We start from the raw sequence: 19383 nt of genomic DNA, 5'->3' as shown, positions 1-19383 counted from the left end.
ATAAAATCAATAGCATTCCCTAACCCACCTAAATGGCTACCCTTGTCATGGGTTTTTATCCCTTTTTCGTTGTACATTCCCCCAAAATTCTATTGGGCATTTGTTATATCCCACTATCTTTAACCTATCAGAAAATACATTGGGTCATTTATCTTTCACCCCATATTATTTTCCAAGTCTCTCATTGGTTCTCATTGGTTCCCCTGTTCGATGTCTTCAGAGGTGGCACGTCCGGTATGATTTCATCTTTTTGTAATTCTTTGCACATCTCTTGGTCAGTGGCTCCATTGTCTTCATCGGTTTGAATGACCTTGTACATTACATTAATCTACATTGTTGCATTTTGTTTTAATATCATCCTACAAGCAATGAAGAATGCATGAGAACGGATCTAGCATGGTTACATTCGGCTTCTAGTTTGAAGAAAACAAAAGGTCATGTCCTTTTTGCGTGTCAGCACACTGCAAGATAGGAAAAATACATTTAATATGAGAGCCAAGCAGCTAAGCTTCGGCTCATGCTAACTTAAGGCCTACAAGGATTTCAGCACAAATTCAATAACACAATGATTAATAATTAGTATAGAACTTATTCAATATAACTTTTATAAACGTTTTAGTCATCATTATTAGTTCACGTATACATTGGCGGCCACTCCCCGTGCTCACATTTCAGGTGCACGTTTAAGCAAAATTTTACTATTACAGTTTCCATGCGGCATTATCACACATTAATTCATAAACATTTCATGTTAGTATAGATTATATAAGCTACACTCTCTCAGTATCATCTTGTAAACTCTCTCACAGGTTTGGGATCTCTGCAGTACAAATCCATTTTTTTTTTTAGTTTTCTTCTCTTGTGTATGGGGGTTACCCAGCAAGTCAATCACTTTTCATTCTGATATTTGTAGCCATGTTCTTTTCATTGTAAAGGCAGAAATGTGAATACTAAAATGTGAACACAAAAAGTGAAAGTTGAATGGGTCACAACTGAAATTGGACATGTTCCGATCTGTTGATTTAGCCAGGCATTCTTTTTTCCAATTCAATGCATGAGTAACTCTTCCAGGACAGTTTTTTTCATTGTATTTTTCTACTTTACAACTCAATTTATAGTGCAATAAACAGAAATCACCTTGTAGGGGTAAGTGGAACGGGCAAAATTTAACTCCGTGGATTTCAATGAAGTTACAACAAATTCTGCAAGATTCCGCGAAGTTCTGCCAACAGGTGGAAAATATGCCACTCAATCTCCAATTCAGTGCCAGTAGCACTGAAAAAGAATGAACGGCGCATTGCGAGGCTCAAGAGTGAGTGGCCATTCAAGTTAATTTTGCTGCCGCTCGAGTAGAAATTCTACTCAAGTGGCAGTAAACCTACTTCAGCAGCAGCCCTTAGATCTGACTACGACTTCCTGCTCTTGAAAATCAGGCCGATTCCAAATCTTACTAGCGCTTGCCAGCTCAGATTTTCTGGGGCCCCAGAGGAAAAGAAATTCCGCATTGTGGCAAGTAGTAGAATTTGGTCGGAATTCCGCGTAAAGAATAATGCGGAGTGATCAAAATTCCACAGGCGGAATGAAACACTCCACTCACCCCTACTAACAAGTGCCAAAACTCATAGAATAACCTAGACTGGCTTCACAAGGTCTTTAAACCTTTCTTATGCCCAGTATAAGGTATTGTGCCATCTACGGTGGAGTGGCATGCTACTGTCCCGTTTAAACCAAGTTTGAGGCCAGTATTTTCAACTTTTGCTTCCTTCAAGGCCAGTCTGGCATGATCTGCTGGCAGCGCCCATCACTAAAACCTTTTTCACCCTCCAACATTTTTTCCAATAGGCTCACTTTCCAAAAGCACGGTTTCACTTAAATTCAATCACCTTAAATCTTATGTCAAAATAATTAGAGATGGTTTTGATCAATAAGCTTGCTATTTTTACTCCCCCAGAGTCTTAAGTTTGTTCATTAGGACTAGCACTCACTTAGATGCGGATCAAAAGAAACATGTCGGAGGGATCTCTACTGGACCACACTGCCACGCTTTGGAGAGCTATGATTAAACAAATGGGCCAAACTTGTTTCCCCGGTGCAGACTGGATTTACACAGTATAAAGAGAATATGTTATCAAAAATATGCATAAACATTGCATTTCTCTTACTGGACAAATGTACCCCATCCTTGAGAAACCAAATTTCTAAAACCTTGGACCACCAGGAGAGTTGAGAAATCATCAGATCAATTATATTTTGCATGCCACAGCAGGTCAAATCATTAGCTCCCAGATGCAATATGAGTCAAGGAAGGCTATGTAAAACCATTTAACAAAACCTGTCTCAATTCCTCAATCTGCATTTCTCTGATGCCAACCCATCGCATCAAGAAACCAGACTCACTGGCACGCTTCACAATACCACTAGCCTGGTAAACATTAGTAGTGACCTAACCCTGGGACCTGCATGCCTTCAACAGTGAAGAAAAGATAGTTGGGAAAGAAAGACAAAATTCTAACATCATGGTACCAGCTCATAAACATTGACAATCAAATCATATCAAGTAACTGGACATGCACCTCTCAGTTCTTTGAATCTTTCCCAGATTCTTGCTGGACCCAATTGCTGAAGTGGCTTCTCCCATCCTGAACAAGTGAGAACTAAAGTTTGCTTGATCAATCCTAGCCCGACCAAGAGCCTATCTAAGACACTGTTGAAATAGAAGTGTAAAATTTGGACCCCCACCTGCATGCAAAAGATTTGTTAAGAGCAAATCCTCAAATACTGTTCAAATGCACTTCCTAAACAGCAGCTGAAAAGCGCAGCCCCGTGTAGAATTTTAAGGGCCCTCTTAACAAGTCATTCTTTGATGAAGGGAATCAGATTACCAGTGAAACTTAAACCCAACTAATGTCTGCCACATGTAAGCCACTGACTGTGTCTTACTTTGCTCTAGCCACTATTTCCCCAACCCTGAAAGACCGGCAAATGGCAAGCCAGAATACAACCTTGAAAAGGATGGTCTTGAAAGCTGAGTTGGATACCTCAGGTAGCACTGCTATCAGCTTCTCCAATTTGCCTAAGTCAATAGTTTTTCTACTATCCCTCCTCTTAGACTTACTCCTAAACCTTCAAGAATTGCTTGATGTGAAAGGAGCCACTAACCTCTGCAGCCTGCTGCTTTTCTGAAGAATGCCAAAGCTGTAATATGCTGCCTGACATGTGCTGCTCACCTACATTCCCCTTTTAGTTTTGACCTCAAAGGCACTAACAATTATAAGGAAAAAATTGTTGGTCCTTGAGCCCTCCCCAATGAAACACAAATACTGATGGAATGTCCTCTCATAGGATCTTCCAGGTTTTGGGGCTAGTCAGGCAAGGGCAAGGTTAGAAACAACAGTTCATCAAGATTCCATAGATTATTTGAAAATGAGCTGGGCTCCTTTGCTGCCTTCAGTTGGAAAATCCTGCATCTTGAAATGAGACAGAGCATCAGCAGTATTATTCAACACACCAAGGAAATGTTTAGCTTTACACAAGACGATATTTGTAAGAAAATGGCTTGATGGGTGTAAGTACTCACCTCAAGTAATAATCACAATCCGTCTCATGGTGAACCCTAAAGTCACTAAATAAACCTGATCTTGACCCCCTGATAGCTATGGCACAGAGCAGACAGGGCTAATTTATATGCACATTCTAAACTATTAATGAAGTACTGTCGCTTGGTGCTAGAAATACTAGAGTTGTTGTTTAGATGGAAATGTATTATTTTCTTTTTAAAGTAGAGATAATAATTCTGATAATTTCAAGTAAAGTCTTTCCTCTTCTTCCTTAGGTCCTCTGAAGCTCCCATCCACTGGCACCTTCGATAAAAGGATAAGTCAGGTAAGTGGCTGTGATATCTCAGTTTGTCTCACTTCTTGTGTGGTTAGTTTTAATATGACTTGTATCACTTATCCTTAAGGTGAGATTAAATTGGTGGTGAAAAGAAAGAATCGACAAGTGAGTGGACCCCAAAAGCAATGCCACATGGAGATATGTGTCCTCTTCAGGATACTAAATTAGGCAAACTTTCCCAATTAACAAAGAAATCACCTCCAAAGAAAAAGAAGGAAAATCTCAAAGAACTAATAGCCTTTTTATTCCCATCTCTCCCTTTTTATAGATACACTAATTTATTAATTCTCTTTAGACCCTCTTTGTCTAAATCCCCAATCAACTTTTCCATCCCCTCTCTCTCCCCGATTCAGGAGCCTCTTACACACCTGGCATAGCCACGCTCCTCCAGGAGCGTGGTAGGAAGAAAGACTCTGCTGGCATTCGAATCACATATTTACCCTGCAGGCTCTTCTTCATCGGGTCATTGTGGGGCCTTCATGACAAATCTGAGCTCCTAGCTGATGCTGGATTCCCAGCTCCCCGCTCCACACTTCAAGGGTTTCTCCTTCGTCCCTTCTCACAGTAAGTGGGATGCGCCACCATTCCTTGTCCTTCCGGATTTTATTTTTTTCAGAATTCCTGGGCTCGACCACTTGTGACTGGATACCGCACAGGCCCATTGGTGTTCTTGTCTCCCCTTGGCCTGCCTGACTTCCTGTTTGATCGTCCTCGAATGACCCACCATGTAATAAAAGAAGGGTACAGGCTTTGTCGTATTTGGCCCTGGGAAAGTGGTTTAGTAAGTCCTTGTCTCCCATATTGTGACAAGTACTAAAAATGTACTAACGTCAGAATGCACAACAATAAAAATCCCAAAATAAATGAGAAAAATAGAGTAATATTTAAGAAACAAAATAACACAAACATGATAAAAATCCTATAACAGGAAATAGAGATACATTTTCAAGTTTTAAGTAGAAATAACACTAGGAAGCACAAAGTGCCAATGTTAGTCGATGGTAGCAGTAGAACAGAATCTCGCCATCTGCTTACCTTGGGGAGGAGAGGATGCCAAAGATTGGGCCTCAAACTAGGAGGGTGAACCTGACTCACGCTGTGTCTCCAACAAAGTGATCAATGTTAGACAACTTGGGAAAACATGATATAGTTGCCAAATAAGAAAACATAATGGAATTAATTTGACCCATTGGTGACTCCTCCCAGTTTCTAGTTTTCTGAAATGTCTGGGATGATAAGGTTTTTATGGGTGCCAGCCAAACACAGAACTAAATATGCTAGGCATCACCGCCTCAAAGTCTCTCTTAGCCAACCATCATTTCCCCTCCTTGCAAGGGTGTAATTTCTGTTCATTCCTGTCCAGTGCAACAGGACCACTAACAGTGCAGAGGAATGTTTTATGTTGCTAGAAGTGTAAGAATACAGAACCACATGACATTTTTTATCTAATAAAAATCTCTATTTTTTTTTTGTTTCCAATCATAGGTCATTTTGAAGACATACCTTGCATTATTAGCAATCCAAACAGATCTGCAAATCACCCCAATTCCTAAACTCCGACACATGGGTGCGTTTAAATTGCATAGGCTCCCTTCTTAACCATTATTTAATTATTAGATTTTTCCTTATAAAGTGGTGCATAGTTGGTGCAGAAAGAAAAATCATTGTAAGTCACAGCACAGTTGATGACTGCTGATATGTTCTTTACAAGATGGAAACACCATACATTTTTGCAACAGGAATAATTTGATAGACACAACTGATATTTAGGGTCGAGTCTGCGCTAGCATGTGCTTGCGGATGCGTACCGCTTGCAAGATGCTGTAGTAGTTAGAAAAAGGCTCGGAGCCCCATCCATGTCACGTCAGTGTCTTTCATTGGTTTGTGGCCTTGCCTTTTAAAATCTGCTTGCTTTCATTAGTGGAAAGCATGCATACGTCATGCCTTTTCCGGTGGTTAGCCCTCCTCGAGCGCAGCGACCAATTACTGAAAACATACGAGGCTCGCTGTTTTCCGTTCAGGTTTGTGGACTACTTTTTATCTTTTTTCGCAGTGCGATCTTGCTTGGCAGAAGTCGAGCTCTTTACATGAAATTGGCCCTGTTATATAGTTAATTGCCCTTTTGCCGGTTACGTAGATAATTGCACTTTTGCCGATAGTTTTCACTACGAGTGAACTGTAGCAGCGTGATTCCTCTCTTTTTTCCATTTAATGTGGCAAGAAAAGTCTGGTTGGGAGTTTACAACTGCTAATAGCTCTAACTCGGAGAAATGCGCTGCAAATGCTTGTTACTGTCATACATGGGCCTTCAGATCAACAAATACAGATGAAAACCATGCTACTCATTGCTTTTTCTTCCTTCTAACATTCACAATTTTTGTGTTTTAATCAGTTTCTTTAGGAACATCTTTAGCAATCTATAAAACAGGCCACTTCAGTGGCGGCTGGCGATCTTTAAAAATGGTGGAGCATTATGCTGGCCAGGAGTTAGTCCCATTTATTTCAAATTTCGCCTCACTCTCCCATTTAGATCCAGATTAACAATCACTGTGCATTTGGGTTGTGTCACAAAAGTGATGCAAACCATGTGCAAAATGTTTTTTAAAAATTTACTTTACAGTGCAAAATTAGTTTTGCACTTAAAATTTTCCATAAAGTAACGCAAAGCACCATAAAGCATTGCTTTGCATTGTTCTGCATCACGGGCATTGTTCTGCATCACAGGAGCATTCCATGAGTGGTACACGGGCATTTCCATGCAACCACCCATGTTGTTTGACACAAAACCTATTTAATAAGAATAGTAGAGAGGATTTTGCACCAAAAAATATTGCCACTCGAAAGCAGGCACTAAAAAGGAGAATTGTTTTTATTTCTCCTCACCTTTCCCACTTTGCATGCGTGCTGCACTATACAACACACATCTGAAGTAGGAAAAGGTTTAGAGTTGGTCAAAGAACATAATTTTTAACTGGAAGAGCACCCTTACAGTACAAAACCTATGCTATACTCTTGGAAACACCTTTGCACTATGACATAAAGTGTGTGGGGTGGCACACAGCAGCCTCATTGTGAGCTAGAACAAGGAATAGAGCAGTATAGTGCCATATCTTTGTCGATATAGCGGATATAGCGGTCTCCTGCTCTCTCCCTCTCACGCAATGCAGCACAGCAACTACTCACTAGCTTTCAATCTCACTTACTAACACACTTGCACAAACTGACGTTGGGCCCTGGTGCAACAATTGCTGCTGTACCATTGATAACTACGCCCCTGAATCTTTTCCACTCCCTCACACAAACTTGATTCTCACCCTGGCTGGCGGCGGAGGCCACCCGCCACAGTTCCCCCCTCCAAAATACCGCTCCGCGGTCAATAGACCGCTGAGGGTATTTTGGGTTTTGCACTGGGCTGGCGGGCGACCGCACAAAGGCCGCCCGCCAGCCCAGTGCAAAACAGCCTTCCCACTAGGAGTGGGAAGGTGCGACGGGTGCAGTGGCACCCGTCGCGTATTTCAGTGTCTGCAAAGCAGACACTGAAATACAAAGTGGGGCCCTCTTACGGGGGCCCCTGCAGTGCCCATGCCATTGGCATGGGCACTGCAGGGGCCCCCAGGGGCCCCACGACACCCCATACCGCCATCCTGTTCCTGGCGGCAGAGCCGCCAGGAACAGGATGGCGGTATGGGGTGTCAGAATCCCCATGGCGGCGCAGCGAGCTGCGCCGCCATGGAGGATTCTACAGGGCAGCGGAAAACCGGCGGGAGACCGCCGGTTTTCCCTTTCTGACCGCGGCTGAACCGCCGCGGTCAGAATGCCCTGCGGGGCACCGCCAGCTTGTTGGCGGTGCTCCCGCCAACCCTGGCCCCGGCGGTCCATGACCGCCGGGGTCAGAATGACACCCATAGTGTTTTTCCTGAGGCATGTGCAGTAAGTCTGGTAAACAAAATGGATTGTGCCTGTGTGAGGGGACTGTAGTTGAACTACGGCCCCTCAGGCATGCACAATCAAGAAATCCAGCTACAGAGTGTATAATTTTGAAGCAGCACTCTGTAGCTGAATCGTGTCTCAGCACCCCCTCCTCCGCCCAGAGAGGCGGTCATTATGACTGACCATTTGCACTGGCAGTGTTCATAAAAACACTAAGGGCCTGATTGTGAGTTTGGCGGTTGGCAAACCCGAACCCCAAACCTCTGGTAAAGAGACCACTGCAGAGCTGGCAGTCTCCCCACCTGCCCTATTACAAGTCTCCACTGGGCTAAAGGGTGGGAACCAAGGTTGCCACAATCATCCCAGTGGGAAAGGTGCGGCAGCATTGTTCCTAGCTCCTAATTGAGCAGCTAGTGTGCATTTCAAGGGTGCTTGGCAGGGTGATCCCTGCACTGCCTATGCCATGTGCAGGGCCCCCCCTGTGGCACCCTGGACTTGTTCTCTGCCAGCCTTTTCATGGTAGTCAGACCAGCAGAAATCAAAGTTTTAATCAGCAGGGCGGTGCTGACTTCGGCGCCACCCTGGCTGATTACAACCAAGACCGCCCTCAGCCCATCGGGATCTGTGATCCTAGCGGAGATGGCAGTCGTTTGGCGGGTCCGCTCACCAACCTTGTAATTTGGCAGTCGAACTGCCACAGCCATGGCGGTCCAAGCGCCACCATGAGACTGGTGGTCCTACATCCATCAGACTCGCAATCAGGCCCAAACTGTATTTTCATCAACAGTGCTAAATTGAAAAAATGTAAAGGGGCCTCACAGAGGGCAGGGGGCTGTGCCTGGAAGCTACTGATAAGGAGCCACTTCTGGGCCCCTGCTGAGTTCAGAATTTGTCTAGTTTTCAGAAATGTGTAGCTTCATGATTTCACTCATGTGTTTTTCACCTTCTTTCCTCACAAATTGCAAGCCGATAGATACAGCAAAATTAGGATATTTTGACCACCACTTAAAAAATCTTGCCTCTTTTAAACTGCCTGTGTCTCTAAAAGGGAAATATTTGTGCTTTGAATCAGGTGGAACTGAAAATGATTGTGTTGATGGCTTGAAAAATACAAACAACAATGCATGATCATCAGACATTGCCAGTTTAAATATAATTGTGTGGCCAGTCCTGGAAAGATGGAGACAAGAAGTAAAATGGCCTTGTCAAGTTATGGAGGCAGTTGGATGTATGTTTCTGCTTGAAAATTGTTATGTTTCCTGTAATATTTTGGAAGCACCATATGGTAGTCCTAACTCCACATATTAATTGTGCCTATTTTCATTGCCCTCTACTTTCCTTCTGTAGTTTTTAGTTGAGTTCTGTACTTTTTCTTCTTAAGTAAATTCACTGACTGGACAGTGATTTTTTTGCCTTTTATTGTATGTCTTGGTATGTTCTGAGTATTTATCTTCCACCACCTCTTCGAGTAATCCTTGGACTGCTTGACTTGCTACCATGAGGAATAAGTTTCAAAGGCAAAACTCTAAGATTATAGTGGTAAAAGGTGCTTATTCTCATAACCCATACCCGGTAACCCCTGATTGCTCTGGGACTCCTGACAAACCTCTCATTATAACATTATACACCAGGTCCATCAGGCATTGGTTTTGAAATAGAGGCACATGACTTTGCTCTACATACATTTACATTTATGGTAATCATAGACAATGGACCAAACCAACATCTGTGTTTTTCACACAGGCCCTCTTGATCCTCATCACAGTGGCCCAGAGTTCTCAATATTAACTACACTGCTACAAACAGGAAGAGGATCATGTTTGTTAAAGGAATGCAAGATTTTAAGAAATGCAAATCACACTACGAGATTGAGAATGGCAGATGAAAATATACAGGGGAAAAAAGAAGAAGATGGAGAGCTACACTAGAAAAAAGTGAAGTCATGTCATAGACATCAATATGCATTATTCAGGAGAATGGGGCTATGCAAAGAGAGTAAAAAGAGGGAGATAAAGGTGTATGCAAGTGAAAACATTTTAAAAAGCACAACATTGTGGAAAAAATGGCAAGTTACCAGGTCAGAAAAATGGTGGATCTACAAAAATGAAATGTGGTGGAAAAGAAAAATGTTGAATATTATACAATAGCATTAGATAAGGCAGAGGATTAAATGATCTATAGTAGAGAAGATCAACAAAGTATAGAATTTGAAGATGACTATAGTTTTATAAGAAACATAAAGAGAAAACAAATAAAACTAAGAAATCCTAATTGAAAGATAAGCATCAGTTCACTAAAGTAAAATAGCATGAAGACATGGAAAATACATTTTTAAAATGAAGATTCTCCAGAGTTGTTACTGCCTAGTTATATAATTTCATTATTTGTTGCTTAAATGATACAGCAAATGCTAAGAGGCTCCTTAGCTTATTCATTAGGTGCAGATTCAATCGTGTGAGCTTCCTAGATGAATGTAATCCATATTTTGGATTATCAGCACATGTTTTAAATACATTTCCTCCAATTCCTCTAATTCTTATGTTTATAATAACCTACTATACATTGTGCTCAGAAGGCACATGATTCGCTTATGTAGAGGTTTGTCAAGGCCAAAGAAACAAATAAAAAATTTATACATGTGGACATGTACAAATCATAAAAAAGTAAAAAAAAATAAACAATTTACACTTAACAAACAATTCACTTGGGCTGCTAGTTAATTTTAGGCATAGGTCAAGTACTCATGTCCATGTTTACAATTTCAGACCTAGATAATTGCTTAATCAGGATAGCAAGTTGACACACAACATGCATAAAGTAGTTACAGTAAAGAATAATTTAGAATTTCAATGTAAATTTAATAACCAAAAGCTTAGATTATCTTGGAGTTTTCAAGATAATAGAAAGTTTATTTGGTTGAGATCATCATTGTAGCAATTAACTATAATTTGTGGTGCATACCCCAAAATGTTTGCCTTGACTGTTTTTGGTGGCTGTTAAACTCTGTGTGCTTTACCCCTGTTTACCAGTGTTAAAGCACCGGTGCTATCCTTTTAAACATAATGAAATTGGTATACATCTATCTGGCATATTTAACTCACTTTAAAGTCCCTAGTATCTGGTGCAAAGGTTACCCAAGGCCTGTACGTTAACTGTAACTAGTGGACTGTGCCATCCACTACAACTACAGTGCACACATGACTGTAGGCCTACCATCTGTACCCTGGCTGTTGCAGTTTTAAACCAAAAATTTTGCATGTAAATATAATCTGTTTGACAGGTCACAATTTTTGTTTTAAATATTTATGTCACCCCTATGTAGGCCTTTTTGCCCATAAGGCAGGGTGCACAATATTTAAAAGTGGACATGTGAGAATGTAATGTTAAGCATGTCCTTACGGTCTAAAAGCCTCATCAGCTTCTTTCAGTGTAGTAATGCTGACTGGTCACCACTGAGTTGCATTACTACACTTAATAAAGCTAATCTTCATTAGGGAACAGCTTGAAAAATAATTGCACAACAATTTTTAATAGTTATTAAAAATCCAATTCAAATTTGGATTTATGGTAAATATTAAAGAAAGGTACTGTTGGAAAGTTACTTTTTCGTTGCCCAAAGACTCTGGAAGCCCATTTGCATTTGCCCTTCTACGTGTGCCAGACAATAATTAGCATTTGAAGAGGTGTGATTTGAAATGCCTCACAGAATAAACAGTAGGCTGACCCAGATCTCCAGCGATGGCCCTTCTGAACCTGTCTGAATATGGAGAGTGGGACTGTGACCATCCTTTTTGATATTACAGTTTCAACTCCTTCTTGAAAATAAAAGTCTGTTTAATAGATCTGATGGGGCTTTTTTGTATAACACTTGGGGCACACTTTAAAGAGGCCTCTCCTGTTAGAGGCAATTTTTAATTGATACCTGGGCAGGGCCTTTCCTTTGTTCCCCACAGCCAGACAGGCTTTAATTACAGTAGGTCTCTTTTTGGCATTACAGTGTCAAATCCTGCTGAAGTGTCAACTCCTGCTTGACAAGTCTGCTGGAGTTTTACATATAACATGGGGCACATTTCAAGAGGGGAGAACAGGATGCCAAAACAATTCATGTGTATCCACTGTCTGATTTCCGAAAAACAAAGCTTTGTGATAACAGATGTCTGTCTCAGGTTTTATTGGGCTACATTAATTGCCCCATACTCAAATGTTGTGTTAGACATGGTAGGTTAATATGAATACCATAGTACACTCAAGTGTAAGTTTTACTTCAAGAATTTAGTTCAAGATTTGGAGCTCCTACAAGATTCACATAAGAAAATATTAAATAAGTAATATTATAAAGATTATATAAAAAAAGCACATACAAAAATATAGAAACATAAATACCACTTTGAAAAATATGTGAAAGGATTAAAAACACACCATCAATACATTTCATTAGGCAGTGCATTATAGAAGATTGACTCCATTTCAACTCAAATTTAAAAAATCAAAAATTTGTATATAAAAACTAGGCCCAGGTGTAGAACTCACCTCTGCTGACAGAGTTTGCGGTATTTCGGCACTTCGCACTACGCAGAGTAATGCGGAGTTCCCAAATTTGTGTGTAGTGTAGTGTGGAGTTCATTTGCACGTGTGAGATTTGGTTTTGGTGCTCGCTCGTCACAATACTCTTGGGCCACTAGTGAGCGCGTGGAAGACTTTGTGTTCCATCGCATTGCTTCTAGCCGCACACGCAAAACTTTGCTTTTATTTATGGTGCTTCCGGCCGCAACTGCGAAACAGTCCCGCTCAAGTAGATTTTCTACTCCAATGGATCTTTCAAGTTCCTTTTTTTTTCAAACAGGAAGGAAGTGCCCCAGAGAGTCCAATTTCGTGTTCCTGTCCAGAAGGCTCCACCCAGTGCTTTGTCCATCTGCTGGTCACTTTTCATTTGGATATTGAAGTGGAAGGATCACTATCTTTGACTCCAGGATATACCGTTGGATTTAAGGACTTTGTTTTTGAGAAATCACACAAGTGAGTTGAAAAACTATTAAATACAGGTGTTGTTTGTTTGCTTGGGCATGCACCAATATTTATTTGTACTTTAATTTGATTTTTAAATTTTATAGTGGCCGGTGGCCTTGAGCTTAAGTATGGGCCTAGTTATTATTTATTTTGAATTTCATTGATTTTTCACCTTTTGTAAAGGGAAATTGTTGCACAGCTCGTTACCTTTTCGACATGTTTGTAACATTTCCAATATTATTTTACTTTGAGGCCTAGATTTCCTAAGGGCCATGCAGCTAGTAGTACAGTACTAGTAGTCATCAGTATATGAAATAAATGTTTTTGTGGTATGGTTTTAAAACTTCACTTACGGCAGGGATGGCATTGGATTAAATTAAAAAGTTTGGCTATTGTTTGCATTTCATTTTTTGTATATATGTTTTGGGGTAATATTTAATGGCATAGGAGAATGTGTATTGTTGTGAAATTTTATAGCTCAGTTCATTTTCGTGTTTTACATTTCTGAATTATTGTTAGTGTTTTTGTTATAGTTACCACCATGCCTACTTATGGCCAGTGTATGTGTTTGTCATCATCCACCATTTGCCTTTGTTCTCAATGCTGTGTGGACAGGGACCATTTTCTGTAGTCTATGTCCGTAGGCTTTGCATGTGTTCTTTGTTGTCCTTGACTCCTCTTTCACAGTTGTTGTTTGACCTTGTGGCTGGAAGCCATTTTGTGCATCCAGCCAGTGCTCCTTTTGCCATAGGCTTTCATGTGTTCTTTGTTCCCCATGTCTCCTTGCTCCTTGTTGTTTGATCATGTAGCTGGCAACCATTTTGTGCATCCAGCCAGTGTCCCTTTGCCTTAGGCTTGCATGAGTTCTTTGTTCCATATGCCTCCTCCTCCTTGTTGTTGTTTGAACATGCTCCACCATCTTCTCCAAGCACCATCCCTCCAAGATGACGATGATAGGGACTTGGAATGGACCCTAGCAGAGCCTAGGAGAGGCCAGGAAAGGCAAGATAAAAAATAGTTCAAGAAAGCCTTAGAATCATAGAAGGGGATGATGATGATGAGGATGATGACGACAAGCCAATCATTGTGAAAGCTGGCACAGAGATGTTGGACATTACTATCCAATCTGCTTCGAGGTATGTGGCACAGGCAGCACCACCAGCTCTCATGTTTATAAGCTCCCAGCAGAGACCTTCACCAACCCCCTATCTCAGTAGAACTGAACTCTGCAGAGAGGCAATCAACACACCCACCTACCTCCAGTTCTTCTTCAGGCATTGGCCCCCTAAGAAAATACTTCTCCCCAGTTTGGGACTTTTTTACACTCAGCAAACAGGAGGAGAACATTGCCACACAAGTGTTCATCGAGGTAAGCCTGGCTTACATTTTGGTACTGGAGGTCAGGCGACCCACATGAAAAAACCTCACTCAATTTGGTGGGAGGAGCACCTTAAAGAAATTGCTGAAGGTGGCTGCAATGGTGAAGGTGAGGAGAGCCGGGAAACATCAGCTACAACTGTCAGATCATGGTGGAAGGAAAGGAAGAAGAGGGTGGCATCCTAACACTAAACAGCCCTGTCCCCATCAGTGTGTCAGATCACCTGCCTCAGTGAACTCACAGTGGCACAGGAAGACTCAGACAGAGGCACCACGGCATACTATGACTGCACTATGACCCACATTGTGTCTACCACCACCTACATCTCAAAAGACACCTGCATCAGTGGCCCCAGAAAAGAAGAAAATCCAGGCTATCATTATGGGATGTTTAGGCAGGAGGGGTCCTACGACTGCAACCATCCAATGACACATTTGTACAGTGGAAAGCTGGCAAAATGTTTAGTGCTGGACCTCCTCCCTTTTTCTTTTGTGGGCGGAGTAGAATTATTAGAGTTTGTGCTAGCCTTCTGCCCAAACTGAAGGTTCTAAGTTGGACTTATTTTACCAGAGTTGCTATTCCAGTGCTGAATCATGGTTTGCTGTTGGTTGAACAAGCTTTGCAGCAAAGTGTTGTCCACACTTCAGCTGAGGACAGACATGTGGACCAGCTGTCAGGTGCACCACTGCACACTGGAGCTCTTTTGTTGGGGTAAAGCAGAAGCAATCTACAGGTCTTTGCCCTGAAGAAATTTTTAAGAGAGTTCAGTAGCATGCAACAGTAGCCGTGTTTGGCATTGAGAAATCACATACACCTGGAAACATCTTGGACAAAACTAATAGCACAATGTCTGAATTGCAACCCAGAGATCTCCAAATTGGATTTGTTGCCATGGACAATGGCAGAGACATAGTCAAGGCCATGGCAGACAGTGGCTATTCCAGGGCCTTGTGTTTGGCGCATTACATCAACCTGGCCGTGCAAGACTTTCTCAAAAAAGAAGACCTAGTCAGCAACATACTGACCACCTGCAGATGAATCTCCACTCATTTCAGCCATTCTTTTAAAGCCCCGAAGCAGTTGTGGATTATTCAGCGTGGTATCAGAGTACCAGTTAAAGCTCCGGAACAGTAGATGTCAACTCGTTGGAACTAAACTTAATATATGTTGCAACCTCTGTTTGAGCAGTACTGACAGATCATTGACTTTGTCATTCTAAGAGGGGATACAATTGGGAAAGCTATGACCATGATGCAGACAAATGGGGCCTAGTCAAATGCCTGACAAAGATGTTGCTCCCTATTGAGGTTTTAATGTCGGAAGTTAGCAAAGAGAACAGTACGATGGACCAAGCTATCCCATTGTTGCATCTGCTACAGGACCAGCTAAAGAAGGTGTCTTAAAGGTTTGCTTTCGGAGGTCAGAACAAAAACCCAGAAGTGCATGCCTTAGTTAAGAGCTGAATCCTTCACTTGGCTTGTAATGCAAGGCTGCAATATGACATTATCTCTTCCAAAGAGTATATCTCTGCCATCCCACTTGATCCACGCTACAAAACAAATTCTTCCCACTTTCATTCCTTTTTGTGAAGGGGATGCTTCAAAATACAAAAAGTAGATTGCTGAGGAAGCAGGGGACCTGGAAGAAGAATGGCTGGAATGTAGAGTCCCATTCCACAGTTCTGGGGTGCTGCCTTCAGCTTCCAGAGAGGGCAGTCTTGTCTCAAAGCAGCCAAAATTGGCAACAAGAACACTGGCAACAACAGCATCAGAAGAATTGGACCCAACCTTTGCATTGGCTTGGTTTCAAGTGGCAGGTCTTAAGTCCAGTACAGAGGCAAAGGCAAAAGAGCTCAAGCAAGAGGCAGCACCAATGACAATTCATAGGATGTTCCAGGAGTACCTTGATGACTTAAAAAAGGTGTTTGTGGATTAAAACCCATCAGTTTATTGGTATGTGAAGATGCACGACCATAGGTTATAAAGTATCTGGGTTGTCCTGTAGCCAGGGTGTCTGCTCTGTATGTGTTCAATGCGTCTGATGCAGTTGCAATGGTGAGAAGGACCAGTCTCTCACCTCAAAATATGGAGTGATTAACTATGATCAAAATGAACCTGATTACACCGTTCCCAAAATACCTCAGGTGGAGGATGAGGGTGATTGTTCAGAATCAAGTGTGTTTGCTGATGAACTTCTGGCTGAACCACCTGAGTTTGAGGACAAGCTCTACTTCCTGGACTGAGTCTGCCAGTGCCACCAATGAACTTTTTAATTATTTCTTATTGAACTTATTTCTTCCTTTCTTTCTTTGCAAGAAAAAAAAATGACTAGTGGAACATTATGTTTGTATTGGATTTATGCCGACCTACCATTTTTTAGTCACATATATGGCCGGATTGGAGTTGGACCCGTGTGCAGTGAAGAAGCCCCCAGATGTCCCTTCAGGACATTGGAGACAATGCCTACCTCCCTCACATGCCATCTTTTCTTTTTTACATCACCTAGCAGGGCTGCCCCAGAAGATCATTGATTAAAAGACGGCCAGTGGCAATGCCAGAATCCAATGTGTTGCTACCATCAAAGAGGAGATATGATTTTGTTCAACCACCATGCTTGGAGAGGTAACTACTAACAATTGCACCAATTATTGGTGATATATTGAATAATTGTAAATGATGATTGATGGTGGATGTGGTTGCTGACAGTGAGGGAGGGAGTTCATCAAATTTGTAAACTTGTTTCCAATGATTTGCAATGTTTATGGGCTGAAAGGTGATCATTTTTTCCTGAAAGTGATTGGTTTTTCAAACTTAGTGAAATTTACCTGCAGGGTCCACTCTTTCTTTCTGTTTCCTCACACCAGACCAGTCACCTTAGTTACCAAACACAAATCTACACAAAATAGTCTAGTTCTGTTTCTATATTTGTTCTTGAACATCAGTGCACTTCACAGGTCTACCTCGCTTGGTTTGGGGCTGTGACAGAGTTACTCAGAAACAGGTGGAGGAGGATGGAAGGACTGAGGGTGGGGCTACCGCAACAGCTAGGAGATAGTTATTGACTTCAAAGAGAAACTATGATGATGGCTAAGACTATGAGGCCTAGTACTCACTCAGCTCTGTGACTGGAGAAAGATGGATTGATGTGGAAAATACTGCTGAGTATGTGTTTGATGCATTGTGGCTGGAATGTAAAACTCCTCTTACATTATTGCTCTTAGTCTGAGTCTTCTTGGTACACTCCTGACTCATTAAGCTTACCTTGCTTCCTTTTGTCCTTCTCCTTTACTCTATAATACATGTACTGTTTTTTTAATATGCAGGCCTTCTCCTAGTCCTCTCCTGTTTAAACAAAACTTGCTGAAACCTCAACACTGCAGCTTACCTACCTGACAGGTTCAGCTAGGCACCCAACAGAAATGGACATTCCAACAAGAAAGAAGATGAACAGTCCAATTTGACACACTTGCTGGGACAGATGTGGTGAAAGTGACACTAATTCACTGCATAACTTTCTATTATCTGAGCAATATTCCACACCCGCCCCATCAACATCGTCATTGGGGCCTTGTATTGTGTGTTGATTTAACGCTTAACCTTGTCCAACCTCTCCTGACTCTCAGCTCATTTCTCCTCACTCCATGATTTCAATTCCTAAGTTTTGTTTTTAAATACTAGTTCCCCACCATTGCTTAGAAGAAGTTGATATTGCTAGTTTTATAATCATATCAAGTCTTCTTTGTTGTGCATCAAATACTGTAATTGTAGTAGTCTGGTCTGTCCTCCTAAAGTTATGTTATATGACCCGCTAACTCTCTGTTTTCTTTCAATCTAGTTGTCAGTGATAAATAACCCTTTGATTAATCCTGCAGTTGGAGTTTGTATAGGTGGGAGTGGCACCTTGTGTCGTCCTTGTTAGTATACTACTACCAACCAATTAACATGCCACCTTGGGGACACCCCTACAGCAAGAAGACTCCCTTATTACATCTATTAAGGTAAGAAAAGAACTATGGATTCAAGTGAACTTGTTTAGTTAGTAATTAACTAATACTGAAGATGATGTTGTTTGTGTCTATCTAGGGTTTTGTAGGCAAAAATAGGCAATGGCAATCATCCCCCATGGTCTATACAAAGGGCAGTAGAGCAAGGGTATAAGTAAATGACATACACCTTTTTAGCAGATTTAAAAAAACAGGCTACACTAAAGGACAGCACTGTAAACTAAAACACTGTAAACTAAAACACCAAAATAAACAGTTCAGGCATATATGAAATAAAGTATACTATCCCCTTTTATTTTTAACAAATAGAAAACCCACCCTTTCCATCCACAACAGGTCCATCCCTCTTACCAAACAAATAGTCCTGTCCCCAAGAAGTCCAATGAAAGTTCAAAGTGAAACCGGGTCCCAGCTCCCATAGAAGTTCCTCCCACCAAAACAAAAAATTAAAAAAGGGCTCAGAAGAGGGCATTGTCTATTTAGTTCCGGAGCTGGTCCAGGCTCTGCTTGATTTCGGTGAGCAGCTCTCCATATTGTCCAACGGCTGCAGTATAGAGTGGAACAATGCCCTGTCTGAGTGGGAGGAGGTGGCAGCAGGTGCAGTCAGGAACCCTGACAGATGGCAGCGGTGCCAGAAGTGTAGTGGCTGGGAGTTTGGAGGCTGGGGCTGGTGTGCTTCTGAACTGGGTCCTGGGTCAGTGGCAGCTATTTCCCCCTCTTCCTTCTCCTGGCATCTATATCCCCCTTATCCTTCTCCAGGACCAACAGCCACCGGTATTCGGACTGTATACTCTCCAGCCTCTGCCACCGCAGACAAGCTAGTACCTCCTGTCTAGTGGGTGGTGCGGGTTGACCAGCAGGAGTAGCTATATCGAGGAAAAACAAAATAAAAAGACGCATTGTAAACAATGCTCTGAGCAACCACTTCTTCAAAAGTAGGTAGAGGGTGGCACAGTAGCAGTACATTGCTGGTCCCCTAGGAACATTGTGATTTGATGTAAATATGATTAGGAGAGTCACAGGGCCTTTTTTTTTTTTTTGTTCAAAAAGCACTGACTGGTAGAAAAGCGTTGAGGCCGAATTACACCAGTAAAAAAAAAAACAGTGATTTCAATTTTTTTCTTTTAAATACTTTTCTAGTAAATAAACAGACACCTTTAGTGGAAAAATA

This window comes from Pleurodeles waltl, chromosome 12 (genome assembly GCF_031143425.1).
Source record: "Pleurodeles waltl isolate 20211129_DDA chromosome 12, aPleWal1.hap1.20221129, whole genome shotgun sequence".
Classification (NCBI taxonomy): Eukaryota; Metazoa; Chordata; class Amphibia; order Caudata; family Salamandridae; genus Pleurodeles; species Pleurodeles waltl.
The sequence above is the reverse complement of the archived record's forward strand: the minus strand, read 5'-3'. Positions refer to the sequence as shown.